Below are 17,248 nucleotides of genomic sequence, written 5' to 3' on the forward strand. Positions count from 1 at the left end.
CATTTGTTGGGATCTGTCAATCAAAACTGAGCATTATTATCTTTTCAAAGTTATAATTTTGATCCATCGGTTAGAATGTGTGTTAGATTGCTTCTCGAACATCGTGGTTAGTAAGTGAACATATTAGTGTTGTGACACACAGATACTGTATTGACCAGAGCATATTCCCCCCCCCCCCCCCCCACTGTGTTTTAATGAAATATTGAAACCAAAAGTGTTGATTTTCTGCTACGAAGAGAAACGGTCAGGAAAAGCCTACTAGAACAACTGAACTTTATTTTGAGTTAATCGGAGGCACTTGGAATGCTTCGCATGTGTACTGACTCTTAATTTTACGCACACTTGTGAAACGCCGATATCTTAGTTGTTTTATTTTCACTCTCCAAAAGATTTTTTTTCCTCTATAGTTGTACCGGTTTTAGTTCACATTTATCGTGTACTTATACATAAAATACATAAAAAAGTTTTGAAATTATCTTTCTTGGCCTTATTTTTGGCTCACAAAAACCTGGCATTTGAACAGAGGTATGTGTTTTTTTTCTACTGTCCCATAATTTCTGGGTTATTTTCTTCAGGTCGTGTTTCACCAAGTCAGTAGTTATGTTTTCTTATATTTATGTATCGTATAAATTGAGCTTGTTTTGTTTGTTTGTTGTTGATGACTGGGAGAGTGTTTTGAATGTTGCCTCCGAATGCTTGTTTGAGTTGACTTTTTACAATTGAATGCTATTCATAAAACAAACAAGAATGTCATGTTTGTTTTATCAATGTGGAAAACAACTGGATTTGATTCCGACTCCAGGCTTTGAATGCCGATACGGTGAAAAATTACATGGAGGAAAAAAAAAGAAGAAGAAAGCAACAACCAACCATCAGGATTTAATACTGGGATCCTTGTGAACTGATCTGCTACACTTAATCCTAATAAAATAAAAGTATGTGCATTATTTGTGTTGCTAGTCACAAGCTTTAGCCTCCAGCAGTTGGCTTTTGCTTGAATTCCTCCGTAGCTAGGAGCAGATGTACTTAGAGGAGTGGTGGTGAATGGTGAGACAGTCACACCCTACTGTCGGTTTGGCAACGGAACACGTGCGTTCACGGAATACCAAGCTTTACTGGAAGTCTTAATTTGCCCAGAATAGGCCAAGTGACTTGACATCGACACTCCGAAATGTTAAACTAAGCAAATACATTTGTCATTGTGCTCTGCTGCTCATGTCTGAAATTTATGTTTGAAGCATAAATTGCACTGAATTATTGTTGAGGAAACTTTACGCGCGAAGAAACATGTTTGTAGCACCTGCCCCCTAATCAGGCTGACATCAACCTCAGATTTATAGAGTCAGCAAGCCAGTCCGGAAGTGTTGCCGTAGCAACCCTCTCAAATGGGTAAGAAAAGAAAGAACAAGCCGTGGCGGCTTTCATTTTGCACCGTATCAGGTCGACGTCGTCTCGTCAACTGTGAAAGAAACAGTGATGCAACACGTCAATGATGCCGCGTGTCTTTTTGTGTGAGGATATTGACAGTTCATTTTAGAAACAGCGGTGGGAAAACTGAGTCCACCGAGGCCGAATTTGATTAAAAAAATAAAATAAAATAGCACACTACAATATTGTACTTTGAGTCATTGATGATTCATTTGTTGTTGTACCATAGGCGTGTGTGCCTCGGCCACCAGTGGGCAGTAAAATCAGACCGATAGACATGAATGAAGGTCACAACTGCTTAGTAATGCCCAAATAATCTTTGTCAGAGGATAAATAATACATGCACAAAGGTATTGTTATATTAGCTGTTTGCATATTAGCTGTATCATTTCTGTTCAGATATCCATTGCTTAAAGGTTGGAAACACCACAACATTGATGCTATTGGTTAGCCTGTCAAAGGAGTTTTGCATTGTTTATTGGCATTAAGCTAGTGATGTAGTTGTTTGAAATACACAATACACACATGCTCTTTGTTTAGCATGTCACTTAATCAGTAGCGATAGCACATATCTTGTGTCTAGTGGGACACTAGTACACACATTAAGAATTTATGAGTGTAGAGGGTGATTGGTGTGTCCTCGGAGTGTGAAAAACTATACCTAGCGCAGGGGTGTCAAACCCATTTTTGTCACGGGCCACTTTGAAGTCTTCCCTCGGAGGGCCGTTATAACGCAGTGAAACCACAAAAATGTTTAATCGTCTCATTGCATGATTACTTGTACACAGCAAATTAGTGGATTGCTAGTTTTGAAATCAGCCAAGTCGACTATAATAGTTTGTCAATTATTGTTAAAGTAACTCTAAACAGGGGAACTAAATAATTGCAAAAATCTCAACGTTACTTAATACACATGACAATTTGACATTTTGGTACAGATTTGTGCAAGGATCATGCCAGCTGATATACATGATTTTCTTTCCGGAGGCCACATAAAACGATGCACCGGGCCTGAGCTGGTCCGCGGGCCTTGGGTTTGACACCAGTGACCTTACACATGGTGGGTAACTATCTGATAAGATGGCAAGGGCTTGTCTTGAAATCAGTGTCTTGTTTTTTTTTTCTTTTTTTTCTGCCACAGTAACTTGGAACTTATTTGAAACGGGGTTAAGACTTGAGATTTAAGGGACATTACCTAATGCCTCTGTAAATCGCTACATTGCAGACATTGCATGCCTCCAAAATAGCCCGTTCCAGGAGACTCCCAACACGTAGTTCAACCATTAAATTTGTAGTAATTCAACCAAGTTCAATCAATAATTTGTTACCAAAAAAGGTAACCCCTGCACATATAGACTGACCAATAGTATAGATTTTAAAAAGTAATATAAGAAATTGACCAATTTGTAATTTAGGAGGTTTCAGCCAAACACCAGAGATATGTTATCTAATCTTCGGCATAGTCAATCGCATTCTTTCTGTATTTAGATGCTAAATGGTCCCAAGATAAAAATGAACCGCTTATATTTTATCATCACTGGAACGTTATTTACTGCACACCCAGTGATTAGTATTCCATTAATCGCTCAACTTTGTCGATGTTCTCTTTGCCTGTGGTGCTTTCTGAAGCACTGAAATTGGTTTGCGGTGTTGCCTCATGATGCGGCTGCTGTTCCCAAGTTGTCTTTGCACACTATCTTCCTTTGTCTCCAAACATGGCAAGTCCATCTTGTCAAAGTTGTGCTGCTACTCTTATTCATTCTGGACTATCCAGACCAGTGTCGGCTCAGTCGATGTTATTTTTGGGCATCAAGAACATTATGTTTCTGTGATAATTGACCGTGGATGTACACACCGCACTCATGAGACGGGTCTCCTTGGTGAATAAGCATGACTCTCCTGTCGGAGAGCAAGAAATGACATGAACATACCTTCGACCATCGACTGGGAGCCCGCGGACTGGTCCCAAGTCAATCGCGAGTAGTGTAGGGGAAAAGGGAGGGTGGGAGGGATTTGTTTGTCTGTGTTTGCTTTATTAATTAACATTAGATATTTTTGTGTCAGTGTACACTGCACCCTAAGCTCTTGTTCATATCTTTCAGCCCAAGTGTCATTCCCCTGTGAAATAGATTGTTTTTCCTTAGGCGTGGTGGTTGCTTTAAAAAAAACAATTTAAAAAAAACCCTACCCCTTTAGTTAGAATATTTTATTCACATCTATTTTCCAAATGTAAGCCAAGCATTTTACGGTCCCTTATCTGTGTTTGACAGATCCCATTAATCATTTTTAAAACGGATTGATGCCAATATTCAAACAGGGTCCAGCAAGCGTGCGCATGCTTGTGTTTTTCCGGACTGATAGGACACTAATGGGTAAATGATTTAGAAGAAGGCAAAATACTTTAAAGGTTATTTATAGCGGAAGGCATGGCTTCATCACAGTCCATGACGTTTGGGATTCGAATCTGGATTCCGGCCTTCTTGTATAACATTTTGCACGGGGTACTCTGGCTTCCTTCCACCTTCCCCAAAACATACATGTTAGGTTCATTGAAGGCTGGAAAGTCAGCTGGGATAGCTCACTCACGACGCTAATGAGGACAAGCGGTACAGAAAATGGATGGATGGAGGATAATTTCGAGTCTGCTGCAGTAGTGAGAACCGAAGGGCTATTTATGGCCTCGCTGTCATGGTCAGACAGCCTTGTGCAGCCACGCCTCTCTGCTAATCACATGACTGTTTTCCATCAAGGAGACCGAAGATGACAATAACCAGCTCAGTGTCTCACAACCTTTTTTTATCCATCCATCCATCCATTTTTCGAACCGCTTGATCCTCAGTAGTGTGGTGGGGGCCCGGATGTCCAGTGGTTAGCACGTCAGCTTCACAGTGCAGAGGTACCGGGTTCGATTCCAGTGTGGAGTTTGCATGTTCTCCCCGGGCCTGCGCGGGTTTTCTCCGGGTGCTCCGGTTTCCTCCCACATTCCAAAAAAAAAAAGAAATGTACTTATTCAATGTGTGGGTGCCATGGATGGTTTATTCCGTTTTATGGATGGCAACAGGTGATTTTTTTTAGAGTAGTACTGGAAGTGCATTTTGTACGTCGCTTCCATTTATACAACAATTGAGTGATTAAACATTTTCTGTAATTTGAAAGTTATTTTTTGTTTTCTGCCCCTTGTCCTGTATTTTTAGGATTGGGACTCACAGCTCTTGTCATGATATGGAAAACTGGAATGCCCACATCGGCTTCTCAAGCGCCTCTGTCCAGCCTATCTCCCTACCCTAACACATCTGATTCCAGTGATCAGCTCATCAGCGAGTTCTGAGAAACCTGATAACGAACCTGATCATTTGAATCAGGTGTGATGGAAGAGGGAGACATAAAATGGGCTGGTAAGGGGTTCTCAAGGTCCAGACTTGGATACCCCTGCTGTAGAATATCCATTCATTTTTATTTTTCAACCCTTCATATTCCATTTTGTTTGCATTATGTGAATGTTCCTCACCATTTTTACTGATTTCCAGTGCAATTACAGATGTTAATTGTACATCGCTTCTACGGCCAGCAGGGGGAGCTTCCACTTCTTAAATCAGATGTCACCAACTGTGCCTCATGGGCATGAGGAGCCCGTGGGCATCTTCGGGGGGGGGGGGGGGGGGGGGGGCTCAGCATTGATTGGACATTGCGATTTCCTAAGAGTGATGTAGAAGTCATCTTTTGAAAATTTAAACACTTGCAGAGATTCATAGTGTTTCATATTTATTTTCCCTCTTGCCAAATCTTCTTTGATAATTATTGTGAGAAATCATTAACATGATAAGTTTCTTCACAAAGCTGAATATCATTAATTATGAATAATAACATATAATTAAAAGCAATCTGAGCTTCAGCAAAATTTTTTGTTTTACATTTCAGAAGTGTGTATCAAAGCTATATTTATTATTTACACATTTTTGGCGGCAATTAAGCTCCGAATGCGCGATTTAAAATTAAATAGCCATGTGAAGAGAAATAATATGCACAGAAAACGGAAGCGTCCATTCAATCCGCAGTTACCTCTTTCCGCCACCTGGTGGTGCTCGCGGACAGCTTTTGCTCCAGATCCAATCAACATTCCAGTTACCCCAACTGTCTTTCCTTTCCGGTGCACACCCTTTTTTCTCAGACACTCACAATTAGACCATCTGTCTCTGGCATTGACAGGTGGGCCCACCTTATTGTAAGCTTGTACCGAGAGTGCCCATTATACTTTCATTCTCTTGTCGGCAGCGATTGTGTGAGAGTTAAAAACGGGACTTTCCTTCAGAGGAGATGTTGTGCACCTGACACATGATTCACTTATCAGTTATTCATAGCTTAGACGCTGGAGTAACCGGCACATGCAGCATAGCGCTAATGAACACTGTACAAGGTGAGTCCAGCCAATACTGAATCATGATCCCATTCAGTCTTGCAATTGAAATGAAAATGTTTGATTTTAATCAAATATTATTCTAAAGCAATCTTTTCTTGAACGTAGTATGACGAATAACACTTTTTAGCGTGGCAATGTCATGCAACTTGAACATGCACAAAAAAATATCTCACATTGCAAAGCAAACTACAGCAGTGATCGCACAACGATAACTAAAACATTCCAATGCGTTCAATCCCCTCTCCTAATCTGTTTACCAATACTGTACAGAAAGAAACACATGAACTGGTCTTTAGTGTAATTACCGTTTGTTGAGACAAGCCTATTAACAGCTTCTCATGTTTGAAATGAATGTTGTGCTGTGCAAAAAAAAAAAAGGCTGAAAGTCTTTACCAATACTGTACAGAAAGAAACACATATGAACTGGTCTTCAGTGTAATTACCATTTTTTGAGACAAGCCTATTAACAACTTCATGTTTGAAATGAATGTTGTGCTGTGCAAAAAAAAAGGCTGAAAGTCTTCCGTTGAGGAAGACTTTCTGTTGACTGTTTCTCTGCTTTTTTTTTTAATTTACTTCGATCAAGCGGTAGCATATCTGAAGCTCACTCGTACCTCAAATCTTGACAATTTGAAAAACCCAAGTTCGGGCTCTTATATGTCAACGGTAAATTATTTCTAGAAATTTGACACCAGCCCACTACAAACGTTGAGTAAATCTAAATCCATGTCACGAGGCAGAAGAAGTAGAAACTAAGATTGCACCGCCACCTCTGCTCCAGATTGACTTGGCTGCATAATTTCCTGCTTCATGCGCATTCCAGCCGAGGGTTTAAATATGTAACAGCCGCCACTTTTTTTTTTTTGCAGATGGTGGCAGTGTTTGAAGCACTCCCACTCACAGGAAGACGCACCTCTTGCAACTTTAGGTTGTTTCCTCTGATTAGTAGTTGTATTACACGCGTTCCATTGTACTTGCCCAAATTTGGTCATATCCTGTCCAACTTGCAGAGTCCGGCTTGTGTAACCCAGTTTCCTGTCAGACAGGTTGGGAGGGAACCCCAACCCCCCCCCCCCCCCTCCCTGCCCGACTTTCACAAAAGTCTTGGTTACACGCAGCAGTTCCTTCCCCGAGAGGGAAGATTGTCATTTTGATGAAATGCGCATTTGTTTAGAACTTTAATGAGTCTTTGAGGAAGTAAGTTTGTGTGCGCGTGCGTGCTTTTAGACTGCGGCCCTGTCTTGACACTTACGGGCACCTGTAGTAAATGGCTGGTGGTGCATCTGTGGGCTCCCAAACGTTTTGTTCCATGCCACACTGCGTCTTTGTGTGAGCAGGTGCCCAAGCCGTGCACAATGACGGCTTGTTTTCTTTTGCGCCGCCTCAATGTCCTCATAATCAGGTGTCTCTTTTATACTCATCCTTCTTGAAAGAACCCCGGAGCTTTGTTCCTCTTGCATTTATTTAAGTCATTGATTTATTCATGTGTGGTGCACTGTGAAACAAGCTCCTTCCTATACGGTAAAAGAGAAATATTTCTACGACAGTGACTCCTTGTGTAGGTTACCTCTTGAACTTTAAGAAAAAAAAAAGTTCCCTCTCCTTGGGCCTCTTACACTAATCTGATTGTGCGCACTTAATTTTTTTTGCAACGGCGCAATCGGCTGTAGGTTTTGCGACACAAATTTCAAGATGGCTGAATGCATAGAAACATATTTCTTTGTGTAAACCTTCTCACCGATAGCTCCCTCCTTGCAACGTGACCTTCATGCGTTGACTTATAAAGCCGCTTTTGTAAATATGATTTGTGTGTGTGTGTGTGTGTGCAGCTTTAAGGATCCCCCCTTTAAGGGAGCGTTATCGTTACTGCTGTTGCATTTGCATCGCATGTAATCGCTCCCTCGCATTGCTGCTTTGACGAGGGCATGTACTGCAATGATAACGCCGCGTGTGCTATGTGTATTAAGTGTGCCAGCATTAAAAAAAAAAAAAACGTGTATGCATGAGTGCCGCAGGTGGACCTTGTGACCTCGGCGCTGACCCATTTGGGCTGAGAAACGATGAGTGCATGAGGAGAAAGGAAGTGAAGAGAAGGAGAGGAGGAGGCGGCGGCGTCGATGTCACTTTTTCAAGGGATGGAGGGGGCGGCCGGCAAAGGAAGTGGCCTCGGTGTGACCCACGGGGCGCCTTTGCTGCGCCCGACATGTCTTTGAAAGTGTGAAATGACGAGGGAGGAGAGGCCATTAATGCACCCAGTCCTGATTGATAGCATTATTTGGGTGAGCGCCCGTGCGACCCCGCTCTCTCTCTCTCTCTCTCTTGATGTGTCGAGTTGAAACCAGCGCGAAAGGTTGGCTCACATTACGTCGGTCTCATGCTTCCTCGAGGCCGCATTCCCGCCAATTTGTCTTTCTGTATTCCCAAATTCACGTGTTTTTGTTTCTGTGGAGCCTTTGTGTTTTGTGTGCCATATACAGAATTTCCCAGATGATCGCACAAAGCTCGGGCTAATAGGAAAGTAGTAATTGGTGTCAAGGAAGTATCATGAAGTTTGACATCTTGATTAATAGGATTCAGATTTTGTATGTCAGCAACTATTTGTGGATTTTTTTTTTCTGTCGGGGTTATTCACAGGCAAAAACTGTATTAACGTTGTTATTTACTACCATTTTGTAGTGATGTCAGTCACTCGCAAATGTTCACAATTTGCGACAGACTGTCATGTGGAATGCAGAAAAAAACAAATATATATCTTTGGATGCACAAACCAAAAAAATGTTTTTTTTTTTAGTTTGTAACTGATTTTTAGAGTGCCGTCAAATCTGGGTGAAGAAAATTCACCCCCCCCCCCTTTTTTTGGTGTGAATCAGTGGATGGAATGTGCTCCTTGTTAGCCAAGCTTTACTCCACTTCTATCTTGTGAGATTACACATCAGGCAATGGTCACGCGCGGCCCACTGTCTTCAAAGCATGTGCATGTCATTCTTGTCCTGCTTCCGAAATGTCCTTTCCTGACGAAAGATAATTTGGACCGAGATAAGGACTCACTGACAGTTTTGCCTGTCTCCCTGATTTATTATTCTTTTTTCTTTTTAAGCTATTTTGATGGAGCAACGTGATTTTTCAGTGCGCATATTATTCTCCAACGTTGTGAGTGAGAACTTCACCATGGAAGGCAAGACAGACTGTTGTTTGAAAGACGCATAACACTCTGGAAGTGTGCACTATTGTCCAAGATGGACCCACTGTGACTTGGACAGAGTTTATGACTCGGAAAGCCCCCCCACCCCCTTCCCCAATCTGCTTCAGGAGTTCAAGGTTTCAAGTATCTGTTGTCATCTGTACTGTGATCCACGTACTCTTGCAAACTTGTTTTCGCATCTAAGTACACAACATTTAGAAAGAACCCCAATTCGGGGAGGGGAATCCACACTGACCCAGTTGACCTGTTGACCTCTGATCTGAGAGAGCAAAGGCTGGCACTTTGAAGGCAACTAAATTTCCCACAGACAGTCTGAGCACTTTTTCAAATGTCCCATGGTGTAATGAGGCAAAAACACAAAGTGGTGTCTTTTGTAACTTGAGATCTAAGATAATACAACAACAATCCAGGTTCTTTTCTCTTTGTCGCCTTGCTTTGTCATGCTCTATTTGCATTTCACGGATGGCCGATATCAGCAGGTACACAAATAAAGCCGTTAGACATGTACAAATAGTCTTGTCACGATACCCAAATTCTAGCTTGTATCCACTACATGCGTACAGTACCTCGATAATAATACTGAAACGAGACCGTGGCGAAAAAACCCTGAATCAATCACAGCAGTGCGATCGCAGACGACCAAACAGAGAAATAGGCTGATTAAAACGAGATGCCCCAAAACACGAGATTAGCAGTTAATCCACTTGAAGCTTTAAACGCCGACGCCGAGTTGTAAAGTCGACTAGTCGATTCATTTGTTCAACCCCTACCAAGTTCTGCATTTCAATCTGCCTCTTTGTCACCAAGATGAAACCTGAACTGCTAAATCGCCATTTTGAACTATTTCAAACACGCTTCGCTATAAAATCAGGCAGTGCCCGTAAGATGCACCGATGCAAGTTTGGGACTTGAACCTCGTCACTTTTCAAGGACATAAATGCAATCATTTTCACATCGATGCACAGACACTTCACCAGCAGTTATGTCACCCTGCGTGACTAATCATGTTTTGCCCTTTCTTGAAAAACAGGCAGCCTTTAATCACCTTTACTCAGCTCTCTAATGAGCTGTGTGACGTCCCAGGCCGTTATCAATTATTCCATCCATGTACGCAATTGTTGTTCGGCCCTCCCTACCTCATATCCAGCTGGGACGTGAGACGGTTTGATGGCTTACGAGCAACACGGTCGACCTTTGGCCTCGTCAGCTCCACCTTGGCTGGCAAAGAGCATGTTGTACATGCAACCGCTCCGCTGGGCGGAGACTGGAAAGACTGAATTCGTTTGTTTATTGTTCCACATTCGGCAGGGCAGAATTGAGATCCATTGTGTAGTGTCCCTCTCTGTCCTTGTCGTGAATAGTAGCTTTCAGAGGCAAGGGGGGAGCGCAGGCAAAAAGGCATATAGCAGCGTACACACAATAGCTTTAAGTTTTATGGCGTTCCTGTTGCCGGCCCGCTGATTCTTGGCTCGGGTCCAAATGCAACATACACACAGCTGCACAACTTGCAGAACGTTCCAGCCCTTTACACATCCAAGCACACGCGTGCACACACTGACATGAAGTCTTATCTCTCCCGAGTCGCAGCCCTTTTTACAGCGCCTCTCTGCCTCACTATTCAAGTCCTTTGCAGCAGATGTCACTTTTTTATTTTTTTAAATAACAACACAACAGTGAACCCCAGTTTATCTCGGGGTTCCAGACCAAGAGAGCATTACTGTTTTTTTTTTTTTAACTCTTCTCTCCCAGTGGAACTCATTACAACCAGGCCTGCTGTGGCAAAACATGGCGCCACACACTAAAGCAACCTTAAATTCACACTTGCATGTATGCTATAAAAAGCCATTAAAAAAAAAAAAACTTAAGTACTGCAATAGAGCTGGCGTGTGCGGTATTTGTTTTCTGAGAACAAAGCATAGAATTCATCATGGCACCTTCTCCGCCTTGGTTGCCTTTGTCTTTTGCATGTCACCGTGCGTCTGCAGTGACGTCTGAGCGGTATTATCTGTCACATGCCTGTGTTTGTTTTGGGCAGCTCTGGGTTTGATAATGGCCTATTACTGGGGAACCGGAGGCTCCTAGGCACCTCGCTGGAAACTGCAGGGACCTTGATCATTTGGATGATACCCAGCTGGCACCCATTTTAGGCCGAATCTGCCTGCGCGGTGGCTAGTAACAACATGGGCGACCTGTTTGTGCCGGCGCCAAAAATAGTCAAGTGCTAATGATATCATTGAGGCGCTTAAAGCCCTCCCTGCTGCCTGTTCCCCCAACAGTTGAATATCATTTCAAATCCATTAAAAATGGCGTCGTTGCTCAGCGGAACAAAAGACTAATCTTCTGCTATCAACCCAGGCTAAACTTGGCTTCTCCCCAACATACAAATATCTTTGAACAGTTGAGATGCATCACTTGAACGTGTACTCCCTTGACTACTACCCGCCTATTAGCCAGCGCTATGGCTCCATTTTGCGGCATGATTGAAAGAACACCAACTAAATCAAAGTCCTACCTATGCCTTCTCGTTCGGCAACTGGCCCGCTACTGCACATGTTGCGTGGATCCGCCTTGGCTTCGCTCTCCTCCACCACGTTCCTGCTTAAACCGTGCAACGTACAACTGATCATGTGCAAATTCAACAATAGCCCAACAGCATGCCTGTGACCCTGCTAGCTAGCTTGTAATGTCCCACTCAGCAGTTCAGGAGCTACATTTTAATACCCGGATCACTGCTTGTGTAAGGGCTGCTAGAATAAGACTAAGTGCACAAGTATTTCTCATCTACATGAATGCATTTGCACTCGCGGATATATATATGTATATATATATATACATATATATAAAATTTGCACTGTAATAGAAAGAAATAGAAATTTATTATGCAGAACTAGTTTACAGATTTCTGCCGATGCCAAATCATCAGTTTGACGAATGGAATTGATTTGCAGGGCAATACTGTTTCACAATCGTCTTGTCTGAAGCCGGTGTGCATTACGGTGGCAACCTTAAAGTTCAACCAGAATCCGTTTTGAATACGCGACAATCTTTTTTGACAAAATATCTACTTTTCAAGCCAACCAAACACTTTTACTTCGAGCATGTTCAGATTTGACCATGTGTGAATTTTGGCCCCCGTTTAACCCTTGTAAGCCAGGAAGTTTCCCGTACCCCCCCCCCCACCCCTTATCTGTCATGATGTCAGGCAGTCCCTGACACACATGTTGCTCCGTGTCAGTCTTGTTCCTACTGCATGTGCAGTCAGTCTTGTTCGTAATCCTGTTCCAAACATCAGCATGTTTGAGGACACTGATTAGCTCCCTTGGTTGGCTATCTCACTGATGTGCTTACCTTATCAAACATGACACACCGCTTTGTTTTTGGAGCCGGAAAAGTATACTTGATTGAACGTTTTTTAAACTTAGTTGTTGTGAAAGCTGTAGCAGACTTGATCCGCCATCTCGTCTGTGCTACCCTGCATATTCATAGTTCATTCTTCACAGATTCACCTATTTGCGCTGAATATCTCAGCATTCGAGGATGCAATGTATAATTAATCCTTTAATATATATATATATATATATATATATATATATATATATATATATATATGTTGCAGTTAGCTGCGTGACAGCTAACTGTATTTTATTCTCTCAAAATAATTTAGTCGGGCTGTTTCAAAAAGCGGCAACTATGATGATTTAAAAAAATATACCTGTATATATATATCACGACGGCCACTAATACAGTCACGCAGACACAAACGAAGAGTTTCACGACTGTGACTACTTTCAGTGACTTTTTTTTTTTTGCTGATGATAAAGAATATATGGCCGTGAATTTTTGAATGTCTGCATATGTTTGTGCACCGTTTGTGTTCAGATATCTGTCACTTAGTTTTAACACGGCAACATGGATGTATTCGATAGCCCATCTGAGGCATTTTGCATTGTTTGTGAGCAATAAGCCGACTGACTTTTCTGAGGCGTTCACAACACACAATTCTCTTTGTTTTATGTTTAGTTTGACTGCAAACTTCAATTGGGAGTGGCAATAGCTTGAAGTCTCATTTTTGAAGTCACTGCCATCTGCCCAACTGCTGCTTGTTGGGAAGTGATCTCAGTCCCCTGCCACCACAAAGCACTCGGTACTCACATTTATGCATGCAATTCAAGGCATGAAATCAGCGGAACAATGTCTGAAAACTTCTAAGACTGGTCACTGGTATCTCAAGATGCCACTATTTTGGAAATGATACAATTTTGCAGCAGGGCTGGTTCACAAGTAGCCGGGGATTAATGCACTAGACAGCTGTCATGGCACAGTTGAAGTGAGCCACAAGCAATTGCGCATGAATCGAGGGTTTGGAAGTGAGTCCCGTCTAGTCTTCTGTCTAGACAGTTTGCACATAACACTCACATTAAACGACACTTTTTTTTTTCATTTGTCCTTTTTGGAGCCGCGAGCCTGATCTGTTGCGCTCGGTTCAAAGAGGCGAACGTATGGCCTTTCAAGTTGAACTGGATTTTTTTTTTTTCACAGGAATGCAGGACGGACAGAGTTGTTTTCTTGCACTAGTGCATGTTTAACCGAGTACCCATTAACCTTTGCACACCCACGTTTTTCGAAGAAATCTTCTTTCAAGGAATAATGGAGACCTCTCAGCTGATCACCCAGCTGCATTCTTGCAGGCCTGCTGGCATAAGAGAACATGTGCCTTTCCCAGAATTTCCTTTTGTTCGACATGTGCAACGTGGGTGGGGTCGTGTCAGCTCCACTTATCTCTGGAACCATACCTGCCGTTGCAGGGTGGTGCTGCCGTTCTGGCTCTCGTCAGAGCCCTTGCACCCAACACCACGTCGCCAGCTATTTTTCCCCCTCTTCCTTCAGCTGACCTCTCACTTCGTGTGCAACTGATAAGATTTTGTCTCTACAGTGGAACCACTGAGGTTAAACATAATCCGTTCCCTTGGGATATCGGTCAACAACATAACATTTGTTTGGTTTCAAAAGCATGTTTTTTTCCACTGGAAGTAATGGAAATAGAACTTGAAAACCAACAAAATAAGTAAGTTGGTATATAGAACTGTCACAAAATTGAGAGTACGGTGGTACCTTTACTTAGCTAAACGGATGTTGCGTTCAGGTTCAGTTTCGTATCTTAAAATTTGTTTCGTAACGAGGCAATATTTTCCTGTTGAGGCATTTCGTAACTTGAAAATTTCGTTTAAAGAGACGTTCGTAAGTAGAGGTACAACTGTACTGCATATAAACCGCCTGCAGTTCCATCAGCCGCCTGTTGGTGGTTTCATGGTGTCAAAATCAAGTTGCGGTCTTATTTCTTTCGGTACAAATTACTCCAGGTCTGTATTCTTATTCTTTCTGATTTTATCAGCTGCTTGTGCACTTTCAATCGCTTTATTGAAAAATGGTATCCCAACAATGACTAATAAGCATATTCATACACTGACTGACTGGCTAACCTAGCTAACCTGAGCTCACTACACTACAGTATATTGATGTTTAACTCCCGTGTCACTCACCACACACACACACACACACACACACACAGTCAAACGGATATTTTAGTGTGGAACGTAACAATAATACCTCCACCTCGTGCATATTTTGTTGTTTCATGCTCCAATACCAATTTTTATTCAAATAATCCATGGAATCATCAGTACAGTAATTGATTCTGAAAATCTTTTCAATAGCTGCAGTTCCAGTTGCTTCCTCGCAAAGTTATTTTGGTAACTAGTGGCTCGGCATGTCAATTTCGATGAGATCAGTTGCAGATCTGTGCATGAACTTAAGGAAACAAAAACGTACACTACGGGCTTTTACATATATGACAGAATACGTGTTTGATAGGGCCAATGTTTTGCAACAGTGTCCCCAAAATATCATTTATTCATGATGTGACTTCTCCAAGTCTCAAGTCAAGACAATTGCACGTTAATGTCAGAGAAAGCAGCCATAAACAGAAACTGCTTTCTTTTTTTCTCTTTTTTTCTTGGTGGGAAAGTAATGATGTCACTGGTGGTTCTCACAGCATGAACAAGTGCTTGGCCACACAATTTAGTCGCTGCCTCACCCCTCTCACAGTAAGTCTCACCAACCCCTCTGGCTCGTAAACAACAGGACTGATGACTGAGTATTACTGCGTTTTATAAACAGGGTAACCAAGTAAGAGCACGTCGGTGTTTATACAACGGCGGGGGGAAGACTGCCCAGAATTGATGTGAAGTGTCGGGGTCATGTGGAAGGTGTAGCTGGCGACGGTTTCTCACTCAGCTGGAAAAGTGCTGACTGGCGACAGGGAGCATGAGAAGGCTACTGTTAGCTTGGCCCTCAGACTGGGAAAGTCCTGCTTGCGCAGTTTGTGCTGGGAGTGGTCCACATGAGAGGGAGGATGTGTGTGTTTATATGCGCGCGGCTGTGACAGAAGCAGCAGCCACTCGACTACTTTGTGGCTGGAGTCCAGGTCTTTGAACTTTCCTTTTGTTCAAAATAGCAGAAGTCAGTCTACACTCCATTTTGGCATTTGTTACTCACACTGGTCGTCACTTACATTCAGTCATGAATGTACAGTATTAAAAGCCGCCGCTTGAGTGACGTGACAAAGAAAATGGAGCAATTAGGGTGCTGTGATGCCCTTGCGTGTGGCCAATTGCCCAGACATTCAGACGCATGTCACCACACCAGGCCCTGCCCCTTAACGACAAGTGTTTACCACACCGACTCGAATTTGGAGTGGCTTAGAAACATTGAGCATGATCCCGCTTTGACGCGCTCACAATACAAACTCTGGGGACTGTTACTTTCTCCTAAAGCCTGAATTACAGTGCAGTTAATTGATTGCTTTCACGCGGATGCAAACTGCTATCGGATGTCATAAAGGGGAAATGAGGGTGAGGACATGCAGTGAGGCTTTGTTGACCGCTTTTGTCAACAGTCCCACTTACCTGGACTTACAAGCGCCCTGATTTACCGAGATTTATGAGAGAGCCACAATTGTCAAAACACTTTTAGCCGTTTTTTTAAGGACTTTTTAGGACAAACAAACTGGGGCCCTTAATGGCTACTACTACAGTACACGCGCTTTATTTCTTTACATTCGCTTATAATATCTAATATCTCATTCTACTACTACTTCTAGCGGAATAATTCCTTAACAATCTCATAATCCAAAAGCGCTTGAGCGCTTAAGGTCACAAACTGATGGTAAGATGTTCACCAGAATTAATCGTTCCACTACTCGGAGCAAGTTGTCCAGGTCTTGAGGTAGGAAAGCAGCCCCGAGCATTTCACTTCCAGCACAAAGTTTTGACTGTTGACATGATGTTCTTTTTCGAGCAAATTTTGTTTGTTCTTTTGTTTTTATACAACAACTGTACCACAAGTGTAACTTGTGTCTTGTATTATTATTGTTATCATTATTATTAGCGAGTGTTATTATCAGTGTCATTTTCATGGTTGAGTCATTAATAATAATCCCAAGCAAGACCGGTGAAGTCTTTGGATGTTATTCTGTTTATGAGGGGGTTTTTTTTGTTGGTTTTTCTGACCTCTCGGTTGAGTCATCTTTGTTCTCTTAAAGTACATTTGGATGCTCGACCACCCTTAGGAAAGTTTGACTGTTCCTGTGGACTATTCCTGTTCCTGTGACTATTGTCTGCTGGACTCCCAAAGGCCTTTGTTTCTCATTTCTTCTTTAATTACGAGGCTTAATGTTTCTTTTTGAGATTTTCGAACCTACTTCATTTTGTCTGAAAGGTACTCTTTAAGTGATTACTTATATTCGACAAGTCCAGCAATAATACAGGCCTGGGTGAGGCCTGTGAAATTTCATTCTGCAAAAACAATAGTTAATAACAGTTCATGCAAGGCCTCAACAAGAGGGAGGCAATTACTTCTTCACATAGGGCTGATGAGTAGGGAGGTTACTCCAACATGAGTTTTTCTTTGCTCCAAGCATTGCTAGCCGGTGGCATGCTTAAGCAGCCATTCGTTGTCCTGCTACAGCTTTCGCCTACCTCGCAAATGATCCTCTGGCACAGTGGGCAATGGCCATCAAATCAAAGAACGTGATCGGACTCTTCCACTGAAGTCTCCGTTCGGTCTCCAGGTTGCACGAGAAGGTCCACGACTCAACACTGGTGACGACGGGTCTTGCGGGACTCATCGTCACCCAGTCCGCT

At 42.5% G+C, this 17,248-nt stretch overlaps 1 protein-coding gene across 3 annotated transcripts in view; it reads left to right on the forward strand.

Annotated features, from left to right (window-relative positions):
• The window catches only part of LOC127616893 (guanine nucleotide-binding protein G(I)/G(S)/G(O) subunit gamma-12-like), a 28,450-nt gene that overhangs the window by 4,295 nt on the left and 6,907 nt on the right, over positions 1 to 17,248 (forward strand). Inside the window, exon 1 of one of the 3 annotated variants that reach the window (XM_052088708.1) lies at positions 5,675 to 5,842. The exons of the other annotated variants lie outside the window; for them this stretch is intronic. The gene's annotated coding sequence lies outside the window, so the exon portion shown is untranslated. Of the gene's footprint in view, positions 1 to 5,674; positions 5,843 to 17,248 lie in introns of those variants that run through there. 3 annotated transcript variants of the gene reach the window in all.

Source organism: Hippocampus zosterae, chromosome 15 (genome assembly GCF_025434085.1).
Source record: "Hippocampus zosterae strain Florida chromosome 15, ASM2543408v3, whole genome shotgun sequence".
In the NCBI taxonomy this organism is placed as follows: Eukaryota; Metazoa; Chordata; class Actinopteri; order Syngnathiformes; family Syngnathidae; genus Hippocampus; species Hippocampus zosterae.